We start from the raw sequence: 27,331 nt of genomic DNA on the forward strand, positions 1-27,331 counted from the left end.
ACACACAATACACACATACACATACTCATCCACTGCATAGACACACACATACATACACACATATAGCATTGACACAGCACAGAAACATGCATACATACACACACAGCACAGACACACACACACAGTATAGACACACATGCACACACCCATAGACACACACAGACATATACACAGATACACACAGACACAAACACACAAACTGAGACACACGTGCACATTGTCCCTGTATCATACTAGAGCTCCTTTCATGGGGGACCAGTGGTAATGTTGCTAGCGCTAATAAGATGTAAGAGGATGGATTTGAAAGTCTCGTCTGCCACTCCTTTAAAGGACACAATATTCAAGTCGCTCTCTCACACTGTTTGGAAGTGCCTAATGCACATGCCACCTCCTCCCACAACATTGTGGTTGATCTGGGCCAAAGTCACGAGAAACCCGATGTTGAAATCACCACTGATTGTGCAACAAGTGTGAAAAGGTCACGTTCAGGACAATGCTGGCTGCGTTTGTAAGCCCTAGAGCTTCGATGATGAAGCCAGTGAAGGTGCGGGTCAATTAAGCTAATTCACAATTCTACAGTGCCTTCATAGTGCAAAGTGGGCACACAGCGAAGACAGACTCGTACACGACTGAACTGAATTCTTTCTGGTTCAGCCAGTAGGAGATCTGCTTCACACTTCTGCTTAGTTTACAGGAACTGTGAGGACAGACTTTCGGGTTTGCTTGATCAAACTGCTTTCCTGGTATAGGTTGCTCAAATCCACTGTCCGGTAGACAAAACTGTATGAAATGAGCTGAAACATTGGTCTGCTTGACTTTCTTACAATATAGTACAGCACAGAATAGTATAGTATAGTATAGTTGTAGTATGGCGTGGCATATTTATTATATATATTATAGTTAATTATATCAAAAGTGTAAAGTATTGCACGCAGGCAATAAAAATGTGCATTATAAATATCATATGGGAGATACTGAAATTGAAGAAGGAATCTGTGAAAAAGACCTAGGAGTTTATGTTCACTTGGAAATGTCTTCATCTAGACAATGTGGGGAAGCTATAAAAAAGCCAACAAGATGCTCGGATATATTGTGAGAAGTGTTGAATTTAAATGAAGGGAAGTAATGTTAAAACTTTACAATGCATTAGTAAGACCTCATCTAGAATATTGTGTTCAGTTCAGTCACCTCGTTACAAAAAGGATATTGCTGCTCTAGAAAGAGTGCAAAGAAGAGCAACCAGAATTATCCCGGGTTTAAAAGGCATGCCGTATGCAGACAGTCTAAAAGAATTGAATCTATTCAGTCTTGAACAAGGAAGACTACGCAGTGATCTGATTCAAACATTCAAAATCCTAAAAGGTATTGACAATGTCGACCCAGGGGACTTTTTCAACCTGAAAAAAGAAACAAGGACCAGGGGTCACAAATGGAGATTAGATAAAGGGGCATTCAGAACAGAAAATAGGAGGCACTTTTTTACACAGAGAATTGTGAGGGTCTGGAACCAACTCCCCAGTAATGTTGTTGAAGCTGACACCCTGGGATCCTTCAAGAAGCTGCTTGATGAGATTCTGGGATCAATAAGCTACTAACAACCAAATAAGCAAGATGGGCTGAATGGCCTCCTCTCATTTGTAAACTTTCTTATGTTCTTATATTCTGGTACAGTATAGTATATTACAGTAAAGTTTGGTATGGTATAATATTTTACATTACATTATAGTGAATATATTACAGTACAGTGTATAGTTCTGTATGGCACTATGTACAGTATAAGAACATAGAACAAATCTAGTTTTCAGCATTGGAGGTAAAATAGTAGAAATAGACGACAAAAAAAGCAAAGTATATTTCGGCTGATGATCGTTTCAAGATATTTCCCAGAGAAACTGTACATGCAGACTGAGGTAATTGTTTTGCATATCTTAATGTGTCTTTGGAGAAAATACGATCGATCGCTATTTAGCTTCAGAATCACACATTAAACAAAAGGCTACTTCAGAGGCTGCTGAACAGAACGTAAAATAAACAGCTTTCAGAAACCAAACTGGAAAGTCAGCCCAGACAAAAAGTATTCCTGTCTGCAAGTTAAATCAGTACTAAAACGATCCAGCACAGCCACCTCGCTTCAACCTGCTGCTTACTTTTTTGCAGTTGGAATTTTAGACCCGAATAGCCACGTTCTCTATGTTTTGACTCGGTACTAATAAAATAAATTATTGGATGGGACAAATAACATGACAACGAACGTGCTGCATACATTGCCTTTATTAAAGTATGCCAGATGCCCTTGTGTAACCGAGTTTTTGGGCTGTTTCTAATCGATTTCCACATCTGTATAACTTGGCAAAGCTTTGCCTTAACTTCCAACCAATTCAGTGGATGCAGACGTGCAGTCTCAATGTATGGGCAAGTCACCTGCAGGGGGATGCTGCATACTCGCCTTTAACAAGTGACAGCACTCTGTTTTATTAAGAAAGCAAGTACCACTATTTTTAGGCTTTTATTGTGCTCTGAAATACTGTCTACTTAGGTTTATTTAATGTTTAAACAGGTCCGCGAAATGTCAGCGAAATCCTAATTTTATTCCGCAACATACCCGTGAAAAATACGTAAATTAACCGTGATTTAAGTAGACCCCTAAGTATAGTATAGTATAGTATAGTATAGTATAGTTTAGTTAGCTGATTTTCGGTTTTAACCGATAAAACACCCACGATACAAAAAAATGAAATCGGTAGATAGCCAATAAACACCGGAAAAAACTGTGGAAATGGTTAATCGATTCACGTTGACTTTACCCTTTTCCCATTAAAAAATAAAACCTACTACAAAAATAATAATAAACACATTTCCCAGTGCTGCTGGGCAATGTCCCGCCTTCCTGACTTGTATCTATCATTGATTTGTTCTGAATACTTTAAACCCGCCCCAACTACTGAGTGACAGCACATTCCTACATTTCTATTGGAGACGCCGCTTGTGAGATTTAAAACGAGATTACAATCAGGATGGAGGCTTGTTAGCGGGATTTCAAGCTGTATTACAGTTAAAATACAGAGGATTGAAAACAGAACTGTGTCGAAATGTACAAAAATGCCTCCACACAAAAACCCCAGAAGAATGTGCCTGTGACCAGAGGGATTTCACTGTGGAAGACAACGAAGGAAAGAAGGGACAACTTAAGTGTGCAAGTACTGTCCAGTTACTACTATACATATTTTGACAGAAAAAAAAACGCTCACGCATTTTGGAAACACTAATTTCATACAGTATCAAAAACGAAAGCGCCAAAAAAAAATGATTTACATAAAACTCGAAAATAGCTAAAAATAAGCACCAAAAAATACAATTAATAAGAACTGAAACTCAGTACAGTACAGTATAGCATATCCCTTGCTTGTGTTTGTCTATATCCAGAGCTGTTAGTTTGAAAACCCACTAATAATAAATAGAATACAAAACCCAGCACAGTCTGAAAGGATTTGAAATCTGTGAAGGTGTCTTTACATCAAAGGAGAGCTCTTGAAAAGCCGGTGTGTTTTTTTCTTTCCTCTGCATGAGCTGAGCCCCGGAGGGTGATGTAATCAGGCAGGCCCCTCGGCTTCCTGTCGTTTGTCTGACAGGTTTTACAACAAAGATTAAAGCCACTGTCAACGCCAGCACCGCCTACCATGTTGAACCACCTCAAAAAAACATTTCATTTATTGACATACTCTGAGCGTTACCGCTCCTCTGAGCAAAAGTTAACAAACGTCAAAGAGGTAATAGTTATTCAGGTGGCAGTCATTTTCAAGCCAGGAAGACTCAAGAACAGGAAACAGAGTTTTTGGTTTCACAAGAACGAGAACACCACAGTGACCTACATCCATCGCCTGTCCGTGTGGCATTTAGATCCGTCGAGACACCCCCAGATTCTGCTACGCCTGATAACACGCTGCACAAAATGCTGTACCCAACTCTGATCACAATGGGACAAGCGATTCCCAGATACAGCTACAACTCATGTGGGACATCATTATGGGTGATATGTGACCCCAGCAGGGGGCAAAACAGATCATCAATAAAATAAGTTTCGAAAGGAATTATGGGCTCCCGAGTGGCGCACCCGGTAAAGGCGCTCCGGGTGGAGTGCAGGATGCGCTCTATAGCCTGGACGTTGCCGGTTCGAGTCCAGGCTATTCCACAGCCGACCGTGGATGGGAGCTCCCAGGGGGCGGCGCACAATTGGCCGAGCGCCGCCCAGGGGGGGAGGGCTTAGGTTGGCCAGGGTGTCCTCAGCTCACCACACACCAGCGACCCCTGTGGTCTGGCCGGGCACCTGCGGGCTTGCTTGTAAGCTGCCCAGAGCTGCGTTGTCCTCCGACGCTGTAGCTCTGGGATGGCTGCATGGCGCGCCTGCAGAGTGAAAAGAAGCGGTCGGCTGACGGCACACGCTTCAGAGGACAGCGTGTGTTCATCTTCGCCCTCCCGAGTCAGCGCAGGGGTGGTAGCGGTGAGCTGAGCCTAAATACAATTGGGAATTTCAAATTGGGAGAAAAACAGGGTAAAAATGAATTGGCAACTTTTTTTTAAAAAAAAGAAGGAAAAAAAGAATTATGTTTACTGCATTGAAAAGATTGATAGCTTAATAAAATGCCTCAAAAACAGAGACCATTATTGCAGATGCATATGCATCCCCAAATACAACCTTTTGCTGTGGTAAACTTTTATAAGGGATCACCGGCAGGACTTTGTTAAACTCTCAGGTTAATGTAGCACAGGGGCCTCCCTTCCTGCACCCTCTCTCTCCCTCCCCCTCTCTCCCTCTCTCTCTCTCTCTCTCTTCCTTTCTAAGAGCGGTGTAGCGAAAGGGATCTGGTGTCTAATAACTCACGGCACGGCCTTCCCTGACACAACACACATGCGAGGCAGCACGCAGCTCACAACTCACACAGGGAGAGAGAGAGGGAGAGCGAGACAAAGAGAGAGGGAGAGAGGGGGAGGGGAGGAGAGGACGTCGAGGTGAGAAGGATAGAGAGCGAGAGGGTGGTTAAAAGAAAGAAAGAAAGAAAGAAAGAAAGAAAGAAAGAAAGAAAGGGAGCTTATTAAATGAACCATAGCTACAAAATCCACAATCAGAAATCTAACGTCAAGCCATAAACTAAGTCAAGCAGACAAACGTTCTGAAGAGTGCCTGCTTCAGTACACAAAACACAGCGCGCTGAAGAAGGCACTAGCCAACACGTTTGTCGACTTGATTTTGTCTCTTATAGTTTTTGCCTCAAGCTTATTAAAACAAATAATAACTTACCCAAAACAGAACAAAGAAAAGAAAAAGGGGGGGGGGGATGGGAGAAAAAAAAGGGGACAAGAAGGCGAGAGGGGGAAAGGCAGAAAGAGATGCAGTTGAGGGCTCTGTTTAGTTTATTTGTTTCTGTCTCCCACCACCTTGGTTCAGGGGTAGTTTTTGCTGATACTCTGTGAACACTGTCCTTGCTTCCCTCTCTGCAGCCCTGAGCCCTGAGCCCTGGCCCAATGCCAGTAACCCCCCTCCCCCCCTCGCTACAGCCAGATGGATCCCACAGGGGCCCTGCCCTGATTAGCTTCCCATATGTTATGCTCCGGAGTCGCTGCGTCTTAAAGCTACAGTAAGCTATTTCACAGTCGTTTCACAGTTTGCCCTGCTTATACTCGTATTGTAAATTCACCTTGCTTTACCCTACTTGCCTGTGTTTTACTGTGCTTTGTTTTGTTATGCTTATCAATATGACACCACAGTAAACAGACTGCTGTGTGGCTCTAGTGTTTAGAGCTGAGAGACTGGGAGGGAGGGAAGCAGTGTGGCTCTAGTGGAGCTGAGGAGGGACTGGGAGAGAGGGAAGCAGTGTGGCTCTAGTGGAGCTGAGGAGGGACTGGGAGAGAGGGAAGCAGTGTGGCTCTAGTGGTTAGAGCTGAGGGACTGGGAGGGAGGGAAGCAGCGTGGCTCTAGTGGTTAGAGTTGAGGGACTGGGAGGCAGGGAAGCAGCGTGGCTCTAGTGGAGCTGAGGAGGGACTGGGAGAGAGGGAAGCAGTGTGGCTCTAGTGGTTAGAGCTGAGGGACTGGGAGGCAGGGAAGCAGCGTGGCTCTAGCGGTTAGAGTTGAGGGACTGGGAGGCAGGGAAACAGCGTGGCTCTAGTTATGTAAGTACTGGAAGGGAGGGAGGGAGGGAAGCAGGGTAGCAGCTGTCCTACTTTATTTCCAGTATCCAAACACCATACAGCACGTCGCACGAAGAAATGTTAAACATCAGTAAGAACTTGCACACATCAAAGCAGTCCCTAATGAAGTCGAATTTCTGAAGTACTGAAGGAAGCTGTAAGCCATTAGGCCGGGTTATTCGAAACACATTGCAATTAACAACCTGGAAACGCATGCGGACAGCGTTTGGCCCGTAGCTGGGATTTGGAAGAGCTGCCAAGCACAACACAGGGGGGCCGACCGCAATGGGTCTGTTACGGAAACAAGTTTGATCTGCGACGCCAACTGGAACCAGATTCCCCTGCTCACCCCACATGAGCTCCTCGCACGCGGAACAACAGAACAAGAAGAGGAGGGGTTTGGGGACAAGAAGAGTCCGTTCGGCCCCTCAAGGCTCGTCTCGTCCCTTATAAGAGTGTACCGCGGCATTTTTGCCCAGTATTTTTGTCCTTCCCTTGATGACACCATTATTGCAGATGCATATTCAGCGGCTCCTATTAAAATGCATCCGCAAATACAACCCGTACTTGAATTATCCTGAGAGTCTGTATTGCAGAGCTGTGGTTTGCATGCAGCCCATAGTTTACCCTGTTTTGCCGTGTTTATTTATATGCTTTAGCAGACTATTCTTTACGATGCTACCCTCTTTTTTTACCATGCTTTCACTGTGCTTGATTACACTTAGCTTTTACTATGGGAGGCACATTGGTGTTGTGCTCTTGTAGTCGTGTACTCTCGTCATTTATTCTAAACGCTTTCAGAGTGTTTCTTGTTATGAGCCATGTTAAAGTTGAAATGCTAAAAGAGTTCAATATTTAAACAGTCATGAAATTAAAAGGAAGGCCGCTTATGGCAATTCCACTGTCTAAGCAGTTTTCCAAATGTCCAAGCTCTGACCTTTGCACTCTGTAGCTGGTCTTGCGCATCGGGCTGCCATATGACTCCATGCACACTAGGACAGTGTGGGACCATTCAGGCTTTTCAACTCATATCGCAATGCATTGGGCAGCAGTGTGGAGTAGTGGTTAGGGCTCTGGACTCTTGACCGGAGGGTCGTGGGTTCAATCCCAGGTGGGGGACACTGCTGCTGTACCCTTGAGCAAGGTACTTTACCTAGATTGCTCCAGTAAAAAAAAACCAACTGTATAAATGGGTAATTGTATGTAAAAATTAATGTGTAAAAAATAATGCATTTGTATGTAAAAATAATGTGATATCTTGTAACAATGGTAAGTCGCCCTGGATAAGGGCGTCTGCTAAGAAAATAAATAATAATAAAATAATTTAATTCTGGTCCTGTCTAAGGTACCTTTCACAGCAGGACTACACTTACCAGAATGCATTGGGAGTTGAAAAGCCTACAAACTGTCCTAGTGTACATGGAGTCATATGATACTTGCACATCAGTGTGTGATCTAAACTGTCCCCATTGACACACACACACTTGATCCCATGATCCCATGATCTTGAACTATGTGGCATTAACCTCTATGGGAAAAACACCCTAACCGACCTCCCCGAACACAGATTCACTTTGTGTCTAGAACAGGACTAGTGTTACCCATGGAGGATAACCATCGGTTTATCCTCCAATCTCATCCGGCTTTCTTTTCACCAGTGAACCAAGACACCAAATGAAGGGCATGGCAGGATTGTCAGGCGTTTTCAAAACAGACCAAAAACCTTTGATCCTTTCCGAATAAAATACAAGACCAAAAAAACGCCAGTCAAACGTCTACCAGCGAAAAACCCTCAGAACATCTACAGCTGGAAATAAGAGAGACTGAAAGTGAAAATCAGGAGGAGAGAAACACAATGATGCACCAGCTGCAGACACTAAAGCACTTTCAGTTTTTATTCAGTGAGGAGGGGCGGTCGGGGTTATGATGCATTTGCAGCTGCGAGTCACATCAAGGCTACACTTTTAAATCACAGATCTTCCAAAGACAGAGAAAAAAAACCCTGTATGAACATGTGAGAATGTGAGAGTACAGGCTAACGTGAGGGCTTTAGGACCCAGTGGAGCCATGGGGAGTACTACAGCCCACAGTAGTGGGATACCGTGGGAAGGAATGCTGGCTTCGTTAACAAATTGGTTGAGGGCAGTTGGTTAGCTTGGCAGGGCTAGTTAAATATTTTTATATCTGATAATGATCCAGCCCTCGACAAGTGAATTAAGTCTACCCAAGAAAACCTGTGCTTTACTACCCATTCTCCACACTGTGACCTGAATTAACCTGTTTGCAGAGGGAGGGGAGGGCAGTCACTGGAACAGCGCAGTGATTTACTACCCATTCTCCACACTGTGACCTGAATTAACCTGTTTGCAGAGGGAGGGGAGGGCAGTCACTGGAACAGCACAGTGCTTTACTACCCATTCTCCACACTGTGACCTGAATTAACCTGCTTGCAGAGGGAGGGGAGGGCAGTCACTGGAACAGCACAGTGCTTTACTACCCATTCTCCGTACCGAGACCTGAATGAACCTGCTTGCAGAGGGAGGGGAGGGCAGTCACCAGAACAGCACAGGGTTTGTGGCTGTGGACACACAGCTGAATACTGAGAGCACGCTCTAACCAGACTCCACACAAGACTGCAAGATCTGTCTGAGTGACTATAAATATTTTATCATGTAACATTTCCATTTCGAAAATGGCTCCTGATTTATTTTAAACGTTAATATTTGATAAAGGCTTAGAAATGTCTCTGTGCTTTCTCCCAATACCCCACATTACACAAGTTTTAGACATTATTAGTGTTGCAGTCTAGACCCTTCGGCACATCAATGAAGGTTAATGTACACTGGTCTCTCATGCATTCCCTGACCACAAGATCTGCAATGGCAGAAGGGACACTACAATGGCAGTCTATGGGTTCTAAACTAAAAGGCAATGGCAGGACTAGGCCAGCTACAATGGGAGTGGAGCTGCCATTGCTAGAATGGTACCATGCTGTGCTTACTACGCCCTTCTCAAATTATCTTAAATGGCAATGCAGGCAAACAGTGGCTCTACAATGATAATGCAATGGTACACATTGCACAAGACTGAACCGCTCCCTCCCTCCCTCACCCCCCTGAGAGAAAGGGTGCTCCCTCCAATCCAGGGCAGGCATGGAGACTAAACTGCTCCCTCCCTCACCCCCCTAAAGAAAGGGTGCTCCCTCCAATCCAGGGCAGGCATGGAGACTGGACTGCTCCCTCCCTCACCCCCCTAAAGAAAGGGTGCTCCCTCCAATCCAGGGCAGGCATGGAGACTAAACTGCTCCCTCCCTCACCCCCCTAAAGAAAGGGTGCTCCCTCCAATCCAGGGCAGGCATGGAGACTAAACTGCTCCCTCCCTCACCCCCCTAAAGAAAGGGTGCTCCCTCCAATCCAGGGCAGGCTTGAGGCATGGAGGCTGGACTGCTCCCTCCCTCCCTCACCCCCCTAAAGAAAGGGTGCTCCCTCCAATCCAGGGCAGGCTTGAGGCATGGAGACTGGACTGCTCCCTCCCTCACCTCCCTAAGAGAAAGGGTGCTCCCTCCAGTCCAGTCCAGGGCAGGCATGTGCTAGAACCTGCTTTTTAGATAAACACAGGACAGCTATTCTTAGTCTGCAGGCCCAACGTCATTCTACACCTTTCACGAGTGCTACTCTTCACAGAAACGCAAGGACATGACAATGGAAGCAAACTGCAGTTCGTGATTCCTGTTACCTGAAATAGCGCTGCCTCTCATGCTTCCAGACGAGATGAGTCACTTAGATACGACGCCGGCTACTGCTGCTTTAGGTTGCCTAGCGACAAGTGGCTATCACAGATTCCAGTTATTTATAACAAAGAAACCCCTGAATGCTAAAAACAGAAAGTGGTCGGACATGACTCAGCCTGATTGGTCTTACAGAAAGTTACACGCTCGCTTTTGTGTCTCGAACTGAGATTACAGTAAAATGCATCTTCGTTTTAACCCACACGAGTACGCACTGACCTCACAGGAATACATCACTGCTAGATGTGCAAACGGCAATCCGTTTCCTGCTCAAATCTCCATCGTAAATCGATGCATTGAGAAAAACCTTGTTATTGAAAAGCAAAAAGAAAAATGTGCAGATTCTTCACAAAAGCTTTCACATACAACAGAAAAAATGTCCGATCTGTACATTCTACGTTGTGTTATTTTTGTATCTTATCTCATTGGAAGTTTTGAATAATGCCGAGGAGGGACAGTGAACACATCCACACGATGAAAAGAATCCAGCAGTACCGAGCTGATGTGTGATTCAGGACTCGCAGGATTTTAGGTCTGAGGATCCTTGATACCTGAACATGAAGTGAATATGGCAGCACCAGAAGAAAACCCTACTTGGATGTTGAAGAAAGTGAAAGGGTTTTGTTCTTTCCAGGACGAGTGGCTTGACATTGATAACTTTAAAACCTGGCTTTTGAAAGACCGCAGTGATGCAACTTCAGCAAGATGCAAAGAATGCCGTACTTCATTTACGGTAAAACGCGATGGTGTAACGGCTGTAAAAAAGTCACCTAAATTCTGACCGTCACAAACTAGGCAGTGTGGTCAAAGTCCAGCGCTTGCAACCAGAAGGCCACTGGTTCAAATCCCACCTCTGCCACTGACGGTCACCAGTTCAAATCCCACCTCCTGCCACTGACTAACACATTGTGTGACCCTGAGCAAGTCACTTAACCTCCTTGTGCTCCATCCTGCAGATGAGATGTTAAATCAATGTTCTATTGTAAGTGACTCTGCATATAATGCACAGTTCACAGCGCTTTGTGATGGTGGTCCACTATGAAAGGCGCTATATAAATATATATATATATATAAACTGGCTTTTCAGGTTCAGAAATCTAGTGACTCTCTGGAAAAAATGATTTGTGTAGACAGCATCGTCGCTTCAGAAATTGCATTCCCGTATTTAGGTGTGTCGCTCTGGGAGGTCGGAGTTTTTCCCCTTGTGCTCCCTCCCTCTGGAATTCCCTGCCTCCAGTCATCAGAAAGTCTGACACTCGGGAGGAATTGAAATCTTTATTAAAAACCGACTGTTAATATTATTAATATTTTAATTGTTAGTATTTTTAATTGTTGCAATTAATGTTTGATATTATAGTTTCATTTTTGCTTGTTTTGTAAAGCGCTTTGGTGTGGCTTGCCATGACAGGCGCTATATAAAAATACATTGATTGATTGATTGATTGATTGATTGATTGATTGATTGATTGGTTGATTGATTGATTGACTTACCACGGTGCTACTTATCACCACAGCTACTTGTTCTGTCGTGTTACACGGTACATTTACATGATAACGAACTAGTAAATTGCACAGGCATATATTACTTTACTGTGTCCACTATGGGCAAGTTCAATCATTAGAAATATCAACAGCACAATACTGTGTATACTGCATGATTATTGATTTGTACCGAGATCTGGTGGTATTGTGTTGAACTTTATACTGCACAGTTTTGATAGACCTAGGCTGACTGAGAAATATGTCTGGGTATGGTCAAAAGTTTTGCACCACCTAGAATTTTAGGCTTGAAACATAATTTTAAAAAATAAACTATATGAACATAATTTTGATATTTTATTGAACATCATGTAATCATAGGAAACTACAAAATGATATCGCAAAAGTCTACCAGAAGCCATAATAGTACACTATTTCATGTTAGATTTCGAAATGTCACATTTTCAATTTTTCAACTACAAAGCGCTGTGTAATTCATGTTGACATTATTCAGCAGGTTGCATTCGACTTCATGAAGCAAAATTAGTTCGTTCTATAGAGTGATGCAAAACTTTTGGCTATAGCTGCTTTCCATCTATTTAATATAAAACAACACGCACACATGCACACACACACACAGAGACACACAGGGGGTTCCCTGGTTGCTAAAGCGATCCAGAGCTCAGTGTTTGTAAACCTCACACACACACGTGGAGTCTGACAGCATGGCTTGAGAGGAACGTGAGCGAGCGAGGAGCCAGCGCGATCCACTGCACAGAAACACGGTTCCTTACTGAATCCCGGAGAACTAAAATAGGAATTCATATCAAAAGATGTGGGAGGACATGTCAACAGTTTAGTCGCTTGGTTTTTTAATTAACTCGTGAATTAAAGTTTTTGTGAACGGGAGCCCAATTTAATACCAAAACGGGACAGAAAAACTGTTAAAGAGACTGTTTTAATGATCTTCAGTGGCAGATTTTAATATCTATCTATCTATCTATCTATCTATCTATCTATACATACATGCACGGAATTCAAAAACAGCAGACAGCTCTATATCCAAGGAGAATCAGGACACAATTATTAAAATAGTGAGTTTTCAGTTTATCAATTATTTTTCTTCTGCATACATACAAACATGCATACATAAATCTACCTGTGTATCTCTCTCTGTGTCTGTCTATCTGTCTGTCTGTCTGTCTGTCTGTCTAACAGTCAGTCTGTCTGTCTGCCTATCTGTCTAGCTGTCTGTCTCTCTGTCTGTCTGTCTATCTATCTGTCTGTCTGTCTAGTTGTCTGTCTGTCTGTCTGTCTATCTGCCTAGCTATCTGTCTGTCTGTCTGTCTGTCTGTCTAACAGTCAGTCTGTCTGTCTGCCTATCTGTCTAGCTGTCTGTCTCTCTGTCTGTCTGTCTATCTATCTGTCTGTCTGTCTAGTTGTCTGTCTGTCTGTCTGTCTATCTGCCTAGCTGTCTGTCTGTCTCTCTGTCTGTCTGCCTAGCTGTCTGTCTGTCTGTCTGTCTGTCTGTCTGTCTGTCTGTCTGTCTGCCTGCCTATCTGCCTAGCTGTCTGTCTGTCTGTCTGTCTGTCTGCCTGCCTAGCTGTCTGTCTGTCTGTCTGTCTGTCTGTCTGTCTGTCTGTCTGTCTGTCTGCCTGCCTATCTGCCTAGCTGTCTGTCTGTCTGTCTGTCTGTCTGCCTGCCTATCTGCCTAGCTGTCTGTCTGTCTGTCTGTCTGTCTGTCTATATAGCTCCTGTGTTCAATGCCAGTCTGGGCAGGGCCTCCCTGGGAGGTCTGTGTTTGGATGTCTCTACAGGGGTGTCTCAGCCTCCCGCACTCTGAAGAATGCCCTACGGCCTCTCATCCGATCCTGACATGCCCCCATCCCTGCCCTGTGCTCTCTCTCCCCCGTCACCGAGGAGCGATTCTCATCCGATCCTGACATGCCCCCATCCCTGCCCTGTGCTCTCTCTCCCCCATCACCGAGGAGCGATTCTCATCTGATCCTGACATGCCCCCATCCCTGCCCTGTGCTCTCTCTCCCCCGTCACTGAGGAGCGATTCTCATCCGATCCTGACATGCCCCCATCCCTGCCCTGTGCTCTCTCTCCCCCATCACCGAGGAATGATTCTCATCCGATCCTGACATGCCCCCATCCCTGCCCTGTGCTCTCTCTCCCCCGTCACTGAGGAGCGATTCTCATCCGATCCTGACATGCCCCCATCCCTGCCCTGTGCTCTCTCTCCCCCATCACCGAGGAGTGATTCTCATCCGATCCTGACATGCCCCCATCCCTGCCCTGTGCTCTCTCTCCCCCATCACCGAGGAGCAATTCTCATCCGATCCTGACATGCCCCCATCCCTGCCCTGTGCTCTCTCTCCCCCATCACCGAGGAGCGATTCTCATCCGATCCTGACATGCCCCCATCCCTGCCCTGTGCTCTCTCTCCCCCGTCACCGAGGAGCGATTCTCATCTGATCCTGACATGCCCCCATCCCTGCCCTGTGCTCTCTCTCCCCCATCACCGAGGAGTGATTCTCGTCCGATCCTGACATGACTTCCCTCTCTGACTCCAAGCGTGCGCGGCCCGTGAGCCGAGCCGTCATTCACGAGCAGAGAGGAAAACAACAACAATAAGAACAGCACGGAAAAGCCACGCGCGCTTACCCCTGTAACACCCCCCCACCCTACCCCCACCCCCACCCCCAGCACAGCACACACACAGCCTGCAGCTTACTGGCTGTGCAACACCGCCGAGTTATTCAAAGACAGTCTTTCAGAACATAAGAACGTAACACAAGTTTGGGAACGAGAAGAGGCCGTTTGGCCTATCAATTCACCCGACTGGACGGATCTAATTGAACAGCACAGAATCTAATTGTTTTTCCTTGTGTTTTAGATACTTCACCTGGTGGGCTAATCCATACATTTAGAGTTCTTCGAGAAAAAAAAAGTGCTTCCTGCATTCATGTATAATTACATTTTACTTTCTTTTAGTATTTTTAAATTGACCAACTTCCCAACGTTTCAATATGTTTAACATACCTTTGTCAAGGGAAAGTGAGGCTTGTGATGCCATGACAACTACACTCACTTATTTCTATTTAAATCTATGAATGTGCTTGTGATGTCATTAACTACATAGTTAATGATGTAATGATCTACTATTCCTTTCTATGTAAACCTTCAGGCATCGTGGTATTGAGTCTGTTCATCCATTTATTTTACTTTATTCTTCTATATTTTACATGATCTAATTCTGTTTCTTATAAAACTACACATTGTAGCCCATTCATGTTAGGTATATATAAATAAACAGTATCTGAAAGATAGTGTGAATGACATCTTGGAGTAAGGATCTTACCCATTAAGTTTAACTTTACTTTTACACAAAAACATTCACAAATTCCTGCTTGATCAATCCTCCCCGGGTCACGCCAATACAATATAATTACAATTCCTTTTGTTTCTTTTTTTTTTACGATCAAACACAAAAAAACCTTTAAAGTAACGCTGCCATCGAAGCGTATAAATTCTACAGCCAACTGATACAGTATTTACAACAGCACCCAGACAGGTGGCAGAACAGTCAAATAACACAATGGTCTCTACATCACACACGAGAGAAACAGGAGTAGGAAAATCATTGTAATAGGGGAGTTTAAAAGGAATAATATAGAGTAATAGATGAGGCATAGCCTGGCTTTGATCCCCCCCCACACCTCAGGGCTGATTATACTTCAGCTTGTACAGAACCACGCGATGCCTGTGTGATTGGAGTTTGAAAGCGGTAAGGAAGCCACGATTACTGCAATGATGTCATCTGTCAGTCACTTTTCCCACGGAAAGTAGGTCAACGTTAACCCTTTATCTGCTGCCTAGAGATCTGGGTAAAGCCAGGACTATCAGACAAAGGGCCTATTAATAGAAAGACAATGTGACCCAATCTTTTTTAAGGAGACAAATAAAACTAATTTAGAAAGAATTAACTTAAAAGCCTTTTTTGATTTAGATTTATTTTATTTTGTTTTTGGAACTTTTTAAAACACATGGCTGAGTTTTTAACTTTTTAAACATCAGGAGCATTGACTATATTGTAGCTGTACTTAGACTTTACATTATTCAGAGCATGTATTTCCAACCCAGTTATCGTAGTTGAGTTTTATAAGGGAATACACAGAGCAAGTAATGCAAAGGCAACCTCGAGCAGGAGCTATAGCTTCCAAAACCACTTTACAGAGACTCATATAGCAGCAAGTTAACTAACAGTCATATATTAGCAGGTGGCTTTTTTATTATCTTGAAAGCCAATAGGTTTCCCAGAATATCGCTCCTTATTAGACGGCAGATGGACATCAGAAGAGCTTCAGAATCTTAAAAAAAGCCATAAAAATGCATTTAAACTATTTTACATACAGAAAATACATACATACATACTGTACATACACACACATATATATATATAGAGAGATAGAGAGAGAGAGAGAGATTTCTACTCTCTCTCTCTCTCTCTCTCTCTCTCGCTATATATATATATATCACTTTATAAAAGCTGGAATTATTGATAATTGGCCATTGCAACTCTTAATAATGATCAGTGATGGAGCTCAATAGTTTGTATATGCTGATCCTCACTGTATGTCTAGCCTGATCCTCTGTATGTCTATGCTGATCCTCTGTATGTCTATGCTGATCCTCTGTATGTCTATGCTGATCCTCTCTGTGTGTATATGCTGATCCTCACTGTATGTCTATGCTGATCCTCTCTGTATGTCTATGCTGATCCTCACTGTATGTCTATGCTGATCCTCACTGTATGTCTATGCTGATCCTCTGTATGTCTATGCTGATCCTCTGTATGTCTATGCTGATCCTCACTGTATGTCTATGCTGATCCTATGTGTCTATGCTGATCCTCTGTAAGTCTATGCTGATCCTCTGTATGTCTATGCTGATCCTATGTGTCTATGCTGATCTTCTGTATGTCTATGCTGATCTTCTGTATGTCTATGCTGATCCTCTGTATGTCTAGCCTGATCCTCTGTATGTCTATGGTGATCCTCACTGTATGTCTATGCTGATCCTCACTGTATGTCTATGCGGATCCTCACTGTATGTCTATGCTGATCCTCACTGTATGTCTATGCTGATCCTCTGTATGTCTATGCTGATCCTCACTGTATGTCTATGCTGATCCTATGTGTCTATGCTGATCCTCTGTAAGTCTATGCTGATCCTCTGTATGTCTATGCTGATCCTATGTGTCTATGCTGATCTTCTGTATGTCTATGCTGATCCTCTGTATGTCTAGCCTGATCCTCTGTATGTCTATGGTGATCCTCACTGTATGTCTATGCTGATCCTCTGTATGTCTATGCTGATCCTCACTGTATGTCTATGCTGATCCTCACTGTATGTCTATGCGGATCCTCACTCTATGTCTATGCTGATCCTATGTGTGTACTGTTCAATCGCAATATTTAGATGACTTAGGGGCCATATTTTCAAAACGTTTACTCCAGTCTATAATTAATTCCTATTTTCTGAATGAGGTAAAACTGCCCGTTCATTTTACAAAACTAGAACCAAATATTTCACATCCTCTTCAGCACTCTGAATGGGGCTTGTTTCTCATTAACAGGATTTTTTTTTTCACTTTAAAATAAAACAGGAGTGAATTCAGGAACGGAGGAAACACTTTGAAAACGGGGGTCCTTGATGTTTAAAATATTATATTTAACTATGCAGCTGTCCATTCGAAACTGCGAAGCAATTCAGCAAAATCACAGAAACACCTTGCAAATACTAGAGCTGCGCTGTGCTACAAAAGAGTAGAAAAACAGCTGGGAAGCTAGACAGACACAGACACACATGTGCGCCCAAATGCGCATGCGTGCGGCCACCTAACTTCCCTTCACCTCACGAGACACACAAACGCCTTTAAACTCAGCGTACGAGGTGAGTCTAATCTACCCGGCAACAAGACACCTGATAATTCAAATAAATAAATGCATAGCGTGGGAGGTTGAATCGGTGACAGGGAATCATAACGGTCCCCCGACGAAAACACACACCCGCGCTGTCAGTATCAGTATCAGTGATTAGCAGTCTTTTTTAAATCGAGAATGAAATCCCTCTTCAATGAAAGCAGGCATCAAAGCCCGATTAAAACAGAGGTGTCGTTATTATAGAATCAAAAAACACAGTTCTGAGAGCACAAAACAACAGCTGTTCAGCTAACGCTTATTATTAAAAAAAAATATAAAAAAAACAATGTTGACATTTACAATCATTTGACAACACACCTCAAACATTTAGATAGCTAGATAGATAGATAGATAGATAGATAGATAGATAGATAGATAGATAGATAGATAGATAGTATATTGAGTAAACGTTTTGCAATAACAGATTCGTCAGGGACCAAATTAAATCTCTCAACCACACATCCTTCTCACTGCATAATGTTTTAATCACAGCGGGATACCAAAATAAAATCCCAACACAAAATAGCATGAGATCAGTTGTGAGCCTTTTTAGTCAACGGTGTTGGTCTGTACATTGCCTGAAGCACCAGCAAAAAAAAAAATATATAAAAAACCCAGCAGGAATATTAATAGAATCTATGACCCTAATGTTTAGACGGCAGTACCCCCCCCCCCCACCCAGCCCCCCTCCCCATTTCCGTCTCATTTCTTTTGGACTCTTACCTCTTTAGCCAGTGCTGGGACTCTGCCCCGTGCTGTATTACTGCCCTGAAGTCCCACCTTTACACAGGGGCAATCACAAAGAAGAAGAGATGAAGAAAGGAGAGAGGGGGAGAGAGAGAGAGGATAACAAAATCAATATAACAATGCGACAGACATGGAGGACCCCCCCCCCCCCCCCCCCCCATTGAGCAGGTCTTTAATCATTAACTAGCAACCAGAACAACAAACAAAAAGAGAGAAAGAAAGAAATGGTATTTATGTATGTAACATGTTTGTGTGTATGGGGCAGCTTTTAATAGTCAGAATTTTCAAATATATTTGCATTTACACAAACTAATATATATATATATATATATATATATATATATATATATATATATATATATATATACACATATACACATATATATATATATACACACACACACACATATACATATATACATATATATATATATATATATATATATATATATATAATTCTACAATACATTCATTTCATATGTGTTGTACAGAGTTCCTGGATTTGGGTTTAAATCCCCATATCCTGAAAGCAAACCCTTGTGTGTACAGCATGCAATCTACAGAGGTCTCTATAATTACCTATTAATCCGTACTTCCTTCTTCTTTATCCTGGTAGGCTTTACTATCCCCATCAGAGTCTAGATCTCTCTTTCTTTCTTCCTTTCTTACTCTCTCCCTCCCTCTCTCTCTCTCACCCCCTCTCTCTTTCATGCATTCAGGCAGCCATCTTTCCAGTCTGTCCCACTAAGACTTCTCATGGATTGCACCGTACAGTGCAGGCAATAATACAACTAGAGGGGTTTTTCTTTCTTTTTTTTCTCTCTGTAAACCGTGGTATCGCTTTAACGCTGCTGTGTGCTGCTGCTCCCCCCCTCCACCTCTCTCTGCGTTTCTCTCTCTCTCTCTCTCTCTGTCTCTTTCTCCCTCCCCCTTTTCTAGCTGGCTGCGTACGTGATTGGAATGCTGTGTGGGGCGTCCTTTCTCCTGTCTGCCCTTGCTGTGTTGTGATGACTCCACAGCGGATCATGCATACTAGCGAAGCAGCCAATAGAACACAGGGTGGCTTATTGCTGCTATGGGAGAAAAGAGAGTGAGGGAGGGAGAGGGAGCTGGGTTGAGGAAGGGAGGGGGCAGCGTGTGTGTGTGTGTGTGTGTGGGGGGGGGGGGGTTCTACACATTGTCAATTATCTGGCCTTACCCAGGCTTTGCGAAACAATGTCTTTGGTATTTCTATCACTGAGGCCCATCTGTGCAAGTGCTGGGGGTAAAACACGAACCGGAGTCACATAAAAGGAGCGGAATGGATTGCACTGGCTTTGCTAATCCCACTATATATTTGATATATTTTAAAGCAAATCTTGAAAATATTTTATGTATAATTTCTGTTTTATTGAAAGTCCCTTTTAGTTGTATATATTTTATAGTCTTAAGGAGTTTTGCAGATTTTAAGGTTTAAACTGTTTCAGTACATTGTGAAGCATCAAGAGGTGATAATAAATATTACAAGATGAGATCGTCTCACAAGAAAAAATGGACAGGAAAAATGACCTGAGAAAGAGCGCAAAGTCCGCCGCCAAAGATATCGAGACGCAGAAAAGATAAGAATGTGTCAACAGACAAGCTGTGTAGACCGTAGACATAGACTAGACACTGAACACTATGAAGTGTGGCAGCAAAAATCATTCGCTGAACTGCCAAGGTCATGCAAAAGTCATTTACTTTATCCAGAAGCACAAGGCAAAAGTGCTAGACAAACGTTTCAATTCAAGACCATCCTTATTGCTAACAGGTGAAGAATACCCACAATTTAAATCACTCACTGAATCAGGATCATACGGGACATGTGCAGAACGATCACAGATATCAGTGTTCAATTCATTAGAAAGGAACTGTACCAGGGCCAATATAATACACAACGACATTCTCATTAGCATACCTGGATTCATATCAACCGATCAATGGGAATACATATAAGAAGATGCAGATCAAAAGTTAGTTATTGCAAATTGTACCGCCAGTGGTAGTTCCGTGAAACAGCTTCCACAGTATTTATTTCGGCCGTCGCTTGCAGGTCCCGGGTTCTTTGATGCTTGCTTGGCTTCCTCGTAAGAAAAGTCTTGTTTTATTGTTGTTTTTTGATCTCATCAGTTGTGCATCACAGCCCCTGATCCGATGCTATAAGCCATGCATGCACCATCGCCCCAGTTTTCTAATTCATCGAGGCGTTCTGCTTGCTAATTTGAACCCGAGGACTCCCCCAGCTGAGACAATGGACAGGACACTGGGGTCACCCCCACAAGCTTCCAGCCAGCGGATTAGCCCCCCCCCCAGCTCCTGAACTGCACCCCACGACCCCCCCTTAGAAAATGTAATTTTGCCCAGCATTTCTGTAGTTTTCCCCCCCATGCTTTTCCTGTAGTTACACTCTGCATTTCCTATACTTTACCCTGGTTTATTTATAATTTATAAATACATAAATGCAGAAATGATCAGAAAAAACGGATCTAAAATCGACTTTCTTTCTCTAACTCACAAACTTTTTTTTTTCCTTTCTGATTTTTTTGTGGTCTGCCTTTTTAAAACACCAGACTTTCACTTTGCTGTATTACACTTTGCTGGGCTTTTACCTTTATAAGGGAAACTTGTATAAGTGCTTGCTAGAAAAGGATCCTACAAATGTTTTCATGTCATGAATGATACAGCCCTGCATGTAAAAATATAACAGGGACACCAGCGAATGCACTGCTGTTCCTCTGGGGTGAATGTGAAGCTGCTGTTGTATTAGCCATAGATATTGATAAGTCAGTTCAGAGCTGTGACACACAAAGCCAGCGTGTGCTACTGAAGCTCTGATGGAAAGCAGGTCGTTGCTAAGGAAGCCGGGCTGCTTAGCAACCAAATACAGGAAGTTCCCGGGAGGACACGGTTAGGATGCTGTTAGTAAAGTAAACAGTGTTTCTGCAAACCACTATCAGGAAATTACTGATGAACACACACACACAAACATAGACACACACAAACATAGACACACACACACACACACACACACACACGCACACACACACACACACACGCACACACACACGCACACACGCACACACACGCACACAAACACACACACACACACTCACTCACTCACACGCACACGCACGCACGCACGCACCATGCACACACACACACACGCACTCACACGCACGCACACACACACGCACACATACTCACACACACGCACACATACTCACACACACACACTCACTCACTCACACGCACGCACACACACACACACACACATGCACGCACACACACACACTCAAACGCACACACACACACACATGCACACACACTCACACGCACACACACACGCACACATACTCACACACACACACGCACGCACACTCACGCACACACACTCACACACACACACGCACACATACTCACACACACACACGCACGCACACACACGCACACACACACACGCACGCACACACACACACACACATTCACATAAACGCACACACACACACGCACACACATACACATGCACACACACTCACACAAACGCACACACACTCACACACACGCACACATGCACACACACACAGCATAGACACACACAGACACACACAGACACACATACGGAAACACGCACGCACAAACACACAGCATTGTCACACACACACGCACGCATGCACACACGCACACACAGAAACTGCATACCAGGCTGTGACATCACAAGTCTATCATTTATGATTCATTCTCGTTTAGGCCATGCTGACAGAAATGCATGCATACACTATATGTTATCTTGAAGATGTTCTGTCACGAATCTTAATTAGTTTTTAGGTCTGAAATCACAAGCTAGTGTTGTATAAAATAAAGAGTAGCTGTGCAATGCAAACTCCCTGCAGTTTTCACCCAGTTTATCAAACTGGGTAAAACTCTGGGATTCGTCACACTTTCCTCTGCTTGTCTACAGTGCTACTGCTGTTCTTTATAACCAGAACACAACTGTTTGATCGTTTCAATGCCATTATGGTTTGTGATGTTTTTTAATGTGCTTTACCACACCTCTCTGTACTTTACAATGCTTCCCTATGCTTTACCACACCTCTCTGTGCTTTACAATGCTTGCCTATGCTTTACCATACCTCTATGTGCTTTACAATGCTTCCCTATGCTTTACCAGACCTCTCTGTGCTTTACAATGCTTCCCTATGCTTTACCAGACCTCTCTGTGCTTTACAATGCTTCCCTATGCTTTACCAGACCTCTCTGTGCTTTACAATGCTTCCCTATGCTTTACCACACCTCTCTGTGCTTTACAATGCTTCCCTATGCTTTACCACACCTCTCTGTGCTTTACAATGCTTCCCTATGCTTTACCACACCTCTCTGTGCTTTACAATGCTTCCCTATGCTTTACCACACCTCTCTGTGCTTCACAATGCTTCCCTATGCTTTACCAGACCTCTCTGTGCTTTACAATGCCTCCCTATGCTTTACCACACCTCTCTGTGCTTTACAATGCTTCCCTATGCTTTACCACACCTCACTGTGATTTACAATGCTTCCCTATGCTTTACCACACCTCTCTGTGCTTTACAATGCTTCCCTATGCTTTACCAGACCTCTCTGTGCTTTACAATGCTTCCCTATGCTTTACCACACCTCTCTGTGCTTTACAATGCTTCCCTATGCTTTACCAGACCTCTCTGTGCTTTACAATGCTTCCCTATGCTTTACCACACCTCTCTGTGCTTTACAATGCTTCCCTATGCTTTACCACACCTCTCTGTGCTTTACAATGCTGGCCTGTGCTTTCACTATGCTTCATTACACTGTGCTGTGTTTTTACTCTGGGAAACTTTTATAAGGGAAGTAATAAAAGGAGATTACATATTTTGTTGTGTCAAAGATTTACTATATCAGCACCAAATTACTACATTACCCTATATAACAAAGGTGCATTTATGCATAAAGGTATATATATATACCAGAAGCCATAATAGTAGTAAAGTATTTCATGTTAGATTTCGAAATGTCACATTTTTCAATCATTAAATAGATGGGAAAACTACAAAGCGGTATGTAATTCAATATGTCAACGTAACGTTATTCAGCAGGTTTCCTTCATGAGTTCATTCTATAGGCTGATGCAAAATGTCTAAGTGATGCAAAACCTTTATCCACAGCTGTAGTTACCATGGCATCAGAAGCCTACAAGTACCTCCACTGCTTGTTTTCAAACACACTTCACAAAGGTATGTTAAACATACCGAAACATTGTGAAGTTATTATTATTTATTTATTAGCAGACGTACTTATCCAGGGATACTTACAATTGTTACAAGATATCACATTATTTTTACATACAATTACCCATTTATACAGTTGGGTTTTTACTGGAGCAATCTAGGTAAAGTACCTTGCTCAAGGGTACAGCAGCAGTGTCCCCCACCTGGGATTGAACCCACGACCCTCCGGTCATGAGTCCAGAGCCCTAACCACTACTCCACACTGCTGCCCTAAATTTGTCTCTAGTTGTCTCTATTGAGAAAAAAAACTTGAAAAAAAAACGATCTAGGTTTCTGTATAAGAGGCCCCTCCCTACAAACAAGCAATCTAACTCTGCCCTGAAGGAAACCTCGTTTGGCTGTGCAAATATACACTGCTCAGATTACCCAAATCCTGCCGGTCTGCCTCCTTGCAGAGCAGAACAAACACAGGGTCCTGCAGTCTGACACGGTCCAGAGGAGCAGCTCTGTTTACGCTGCCTCAGTACGGGTCTCCTAGCGACCGTCACCATGGAGATGCTCTGATCCTGAAGGAAAACGCCACGCTGGGTGTGACAGGTAAATGAAACTTCCTAGAAGGATAATCAGACACAGGGAAGGCAAAGCTACCTGGTACCATGGCAGGGCTGCATCTATGAGGAGATTGCATACCAGTGTGCTATGTGTCATGTGCGATCCCTAGTGGTGCATTAAAGCAGAGCTAACCAGTGCTTCAAAACACGATCCCTAGTGGTGCATTAAAGCAGAGCTAACTAGTGCTTCAAAACCCATTTTCTTAGCTCCTTCAGTTAAGCATTGTAAAGCCCAGACAGAGAGCTGTTTAAAAGCATGGTACATTATTATTATTTATTTCTTAGCAGACGCCCTTATCCAGGGTGACTTACAATTGTTACAAGATATCACATTATTTTTACATACAATTATCCATTTATGCAGCTGGGTTTTTATTGGAGCAATCTAGGTAAAGTACCTTGCTCGAGGGTACAGCAGCAGTGTCCCCCACCTGGGATTGAACCCACGACCCTCCGGTCAAGAGTCCAGAGCCCTAACCACTACTCCACACTGCTGCCCCAGACATTATGGTCAATGCATAGTACGACCGTGGGTAAAACTGCGAAAAATACCATGCAAACAACATACTATGATAAGCTGTTGTCTCTTTAAGTAGGACTTTTCAAAAGTTTAAGCAACCCTCTAAGTAGTTTACGGTGCCTAAGGAAAAAGAATGCTTGTTACAAGACCTGACAAAAAAGTGGGAGTTATGAAGTACTTGCACCAATATGATTGCCACAGGCCCTGCTTGCCCCCTGTAACCTGAAACCTGCAGCTCCAGGGGATTCTATTACAGGAAGCTGGGCTCAACGAGTGCCGTTAGGATTGGGAAGTGACGAGGAGAGGCTGACCTAAATTAACACGGGGGAAGGGGCAGACAATGCCCGAAGGAACACCTGACACAGCACTGATCCCTCGCTGCACAATGACTCAGCTCTCTCCTTCCTCTATTCATATGCACAGCACTGATTAGTACAAGGTTTTGCATCAACCCCCACTCCATCTTCTACAGGGGCAAGTGGGTCATTAATGGTGCACTGATAATGAGATGTAAAAATTTACACTTAAGTGTATGGCAGTAAGTGATGCAATAAACAAAGGGGGAATGTGGAGGTAATTATAATGGAATCAATTCCCTTAAATGACCTCCTGTCTCCCTCTCTCACCCCCTCTCCTTCTCAATTGTGATGCTATAGTTTATGACTCCAAAACGACTATAAGTTTGTGTGTGTTTTATATACTGTATACAGCTATGGCCAAAAGTTTCACCCCATAGAATTAACAAATGTTGCTTCATGAAGTCGAATGAAACCTGCTGAATAACATTAACATATTGAATTACAGACCGCTTTGTAGTTTTCCATATGCTTAAAGAAAAACTGAAAATGTGACATTTCGTAATCTAACATGAAATACTGTACTACTATTATGGCTTCCGGTAGACTTTTTGCGATATCATTCTGCAGTTTCTATAATCACATGATGTTAAATAAAATATCAAAATTATGTTCATAGCTTTTTATTTAATTTCGTCTCAGTCCTAAAATTTTAGGGCTTTTGTCCGAAACATTGAAACCTTTTGTGTATATCCAAAATAATAATAATAATAATTTTATAGATATCTATAGCTCTAATGAAATATACGCAATATATATAATAAACTGAGGATGTATTGATTGTAACTGTATTTAAGTATTTTAACCTTATTTAATGATGTAATTTGACTGCATTTTACCGTGTCACTTAAAAAAAAAACAGTTTTGACTTTAAAAGTTAAAAATAAAACAGATGTTATCACTCCTACTGACTCGGCATCAGCTGAATCTTGAAATGTAATTTATACAGGTTTTTTTTTACCCTGCCCGTCTGTCATTTACCACAGTTTTACCACAGTTTTTACTACGCTTGACCACACTTTTTATGCTTTTACAACTGAATCGTGAACAGTCGATTCCAAAGGCGAAAACAGAGCCTGTTTGAGTTCATTCGTTTTTTAATTTGGCATGGCTTTGCGCCCCTTTTGACTTTTGTTAAAGAGGGGGAGTGGTGAAGGGAGGGGTGGTGAGGGGGGGGGGGGTGGTTCTATTTCTGACAAAGCCTAATAACGCCTGGCCCCCTCCCAGCTGGTGCACACATGTTAACTTGGCACCAGCGCTCGGTGCCTCTGCAATAAATCCCGTCTCTCTCTCTCTCTCTCTCTCTCTCTCTCTCTCTCTCTCCCTTTCCCTCTCTTTCCCTCTCTTTCCCTCTCTCCCTCTCTCCCTCTCCCTCTCCCTCTCCCTCTCTCTCTCTCTCTCTCTCTCTCTCTCTCTCTCTCTCTCTCTCTCCCTCTCTCTCCCTCTCTCTCATGAATATTTAAAAGCTCCTGGCCGGCCTCACAGATGCACTGTCCCGAATCCAGACTGAGCTGTCGTCTGTGTCTCCTCTGCTTCCCACAATAGAAGTGTCACGCAGCAGCTGAGACCAGCGCTCCACAATTGCAAACAAGACGAGACGGCGGCTTGTAAATTGCCTACGTGCCGACTGGCGTGCTGACAGCTGACACGAGGAGCGATAGAGCATAGGTGTCAAGTAAACCATTCATCACCCCGTGCTGCGCGTTTCCACTGCCAGCATGCTTTTCCATGTTTTTAAATGTTTATAATAATGTTACTCGCATTGCTTGTGGTTCACTGCATATTGTTATTGCTAAAAAGAAACACAGGGGTACAGCACAGGGGAGCACCAGGGAGCAGGGTATAGCACGGGGGAGCAGGGTACAGCACAGAGGAGCAGGGTATAGCACGGGGGAGCAGGGTATAGCACAGAGGAGCAGGGTACAGCACAGGGGTACAGTGTACAGCACAGAGGAGCAGGGTACAGCACAGAGGAGCAGGGTACAGCACAGGGGTACAGGGTACAGCACAGAGGAGCAGGGTACAGCACAGAGGAGCAGGGTACAGCACAGAGGAGCAGGGTATAGCACGGGGGAGCAGGGTACAGCACAGAGGAGCAGGGTATAGCACAGAGGAGCAGGGTATAGCACGGGGGAGCAGGGTATAGCACAGAGGAGCAGGGTACAGCACAGGGGAGCAGAGTACAGCACAGGGGAACAGGGTACAGCACAGAGGAGCAGGGTATAGCACAGGGGAGCAGGGTATAGCACAGAGGAGCAGGGTACAGCACAGGGGAGCAGGGTACAGCACAGGGGAACAGGGTACAGCACAGAGGAGCAGGGTACAGCACAGGGGTACAGGGTACAGCACAGAGGAGCAGTGTACAGAACAGGGGAAGGTTCCTACTTATATAATTCAAACTGA

At 43.7% G+C, this 27,331-nt stretch overlaps 1 protein-coding gene across 3 annotated transcripts in view; it reads right to left on the reverse strand.

Annotated features, from left to right (window-relative positions):
- Positions 1 to 27,331, reverse strand: part of LOC117966089 (methylcytosine dioxygenase TET3-like) — a 69,866-nt gene that overhangs the window by 36,930 nt on the left and 5,605 nt on the right. Inside the window, exons 1-2 of one of the 3 annotated variants that reach the window (XM_059013723.1) lie at positions 18,766 to 19,188; positions 18,163 to 18,219 (exon numbers count right to left, since the gene is read on the reverse strand). The exons of the other annotated variants lie outside the window; for them this stretch is intronic. The gene's annotated coding sequence lies outside the window, so the exon portion shown is untranslated. Of the gene's footprint in view, positions 1 to 18,162; positions 18,220 to 18,765; positions 19,189 to 27,331 lie in introns of those variants that run through there. 3 annotated transcript variants of the gene reach the window in all.

The sequence above is a fragment of the Acipenser ruthenus genome, chromosome 46 (assembly GCF_902713425.1).
Source record: "Acipenser ruthenus chromosome 46, fAciRut3.2 maternal haplotype, whole genome shotgun sequence".
Classification (NCBI taxonomy): domain Eukaryota; kingdom Metazoa; phylum Chordata; class Actinopteri; order Acipenseriformes; family Acipenseridae; genus Acipenser; species Acipenser ruthenus.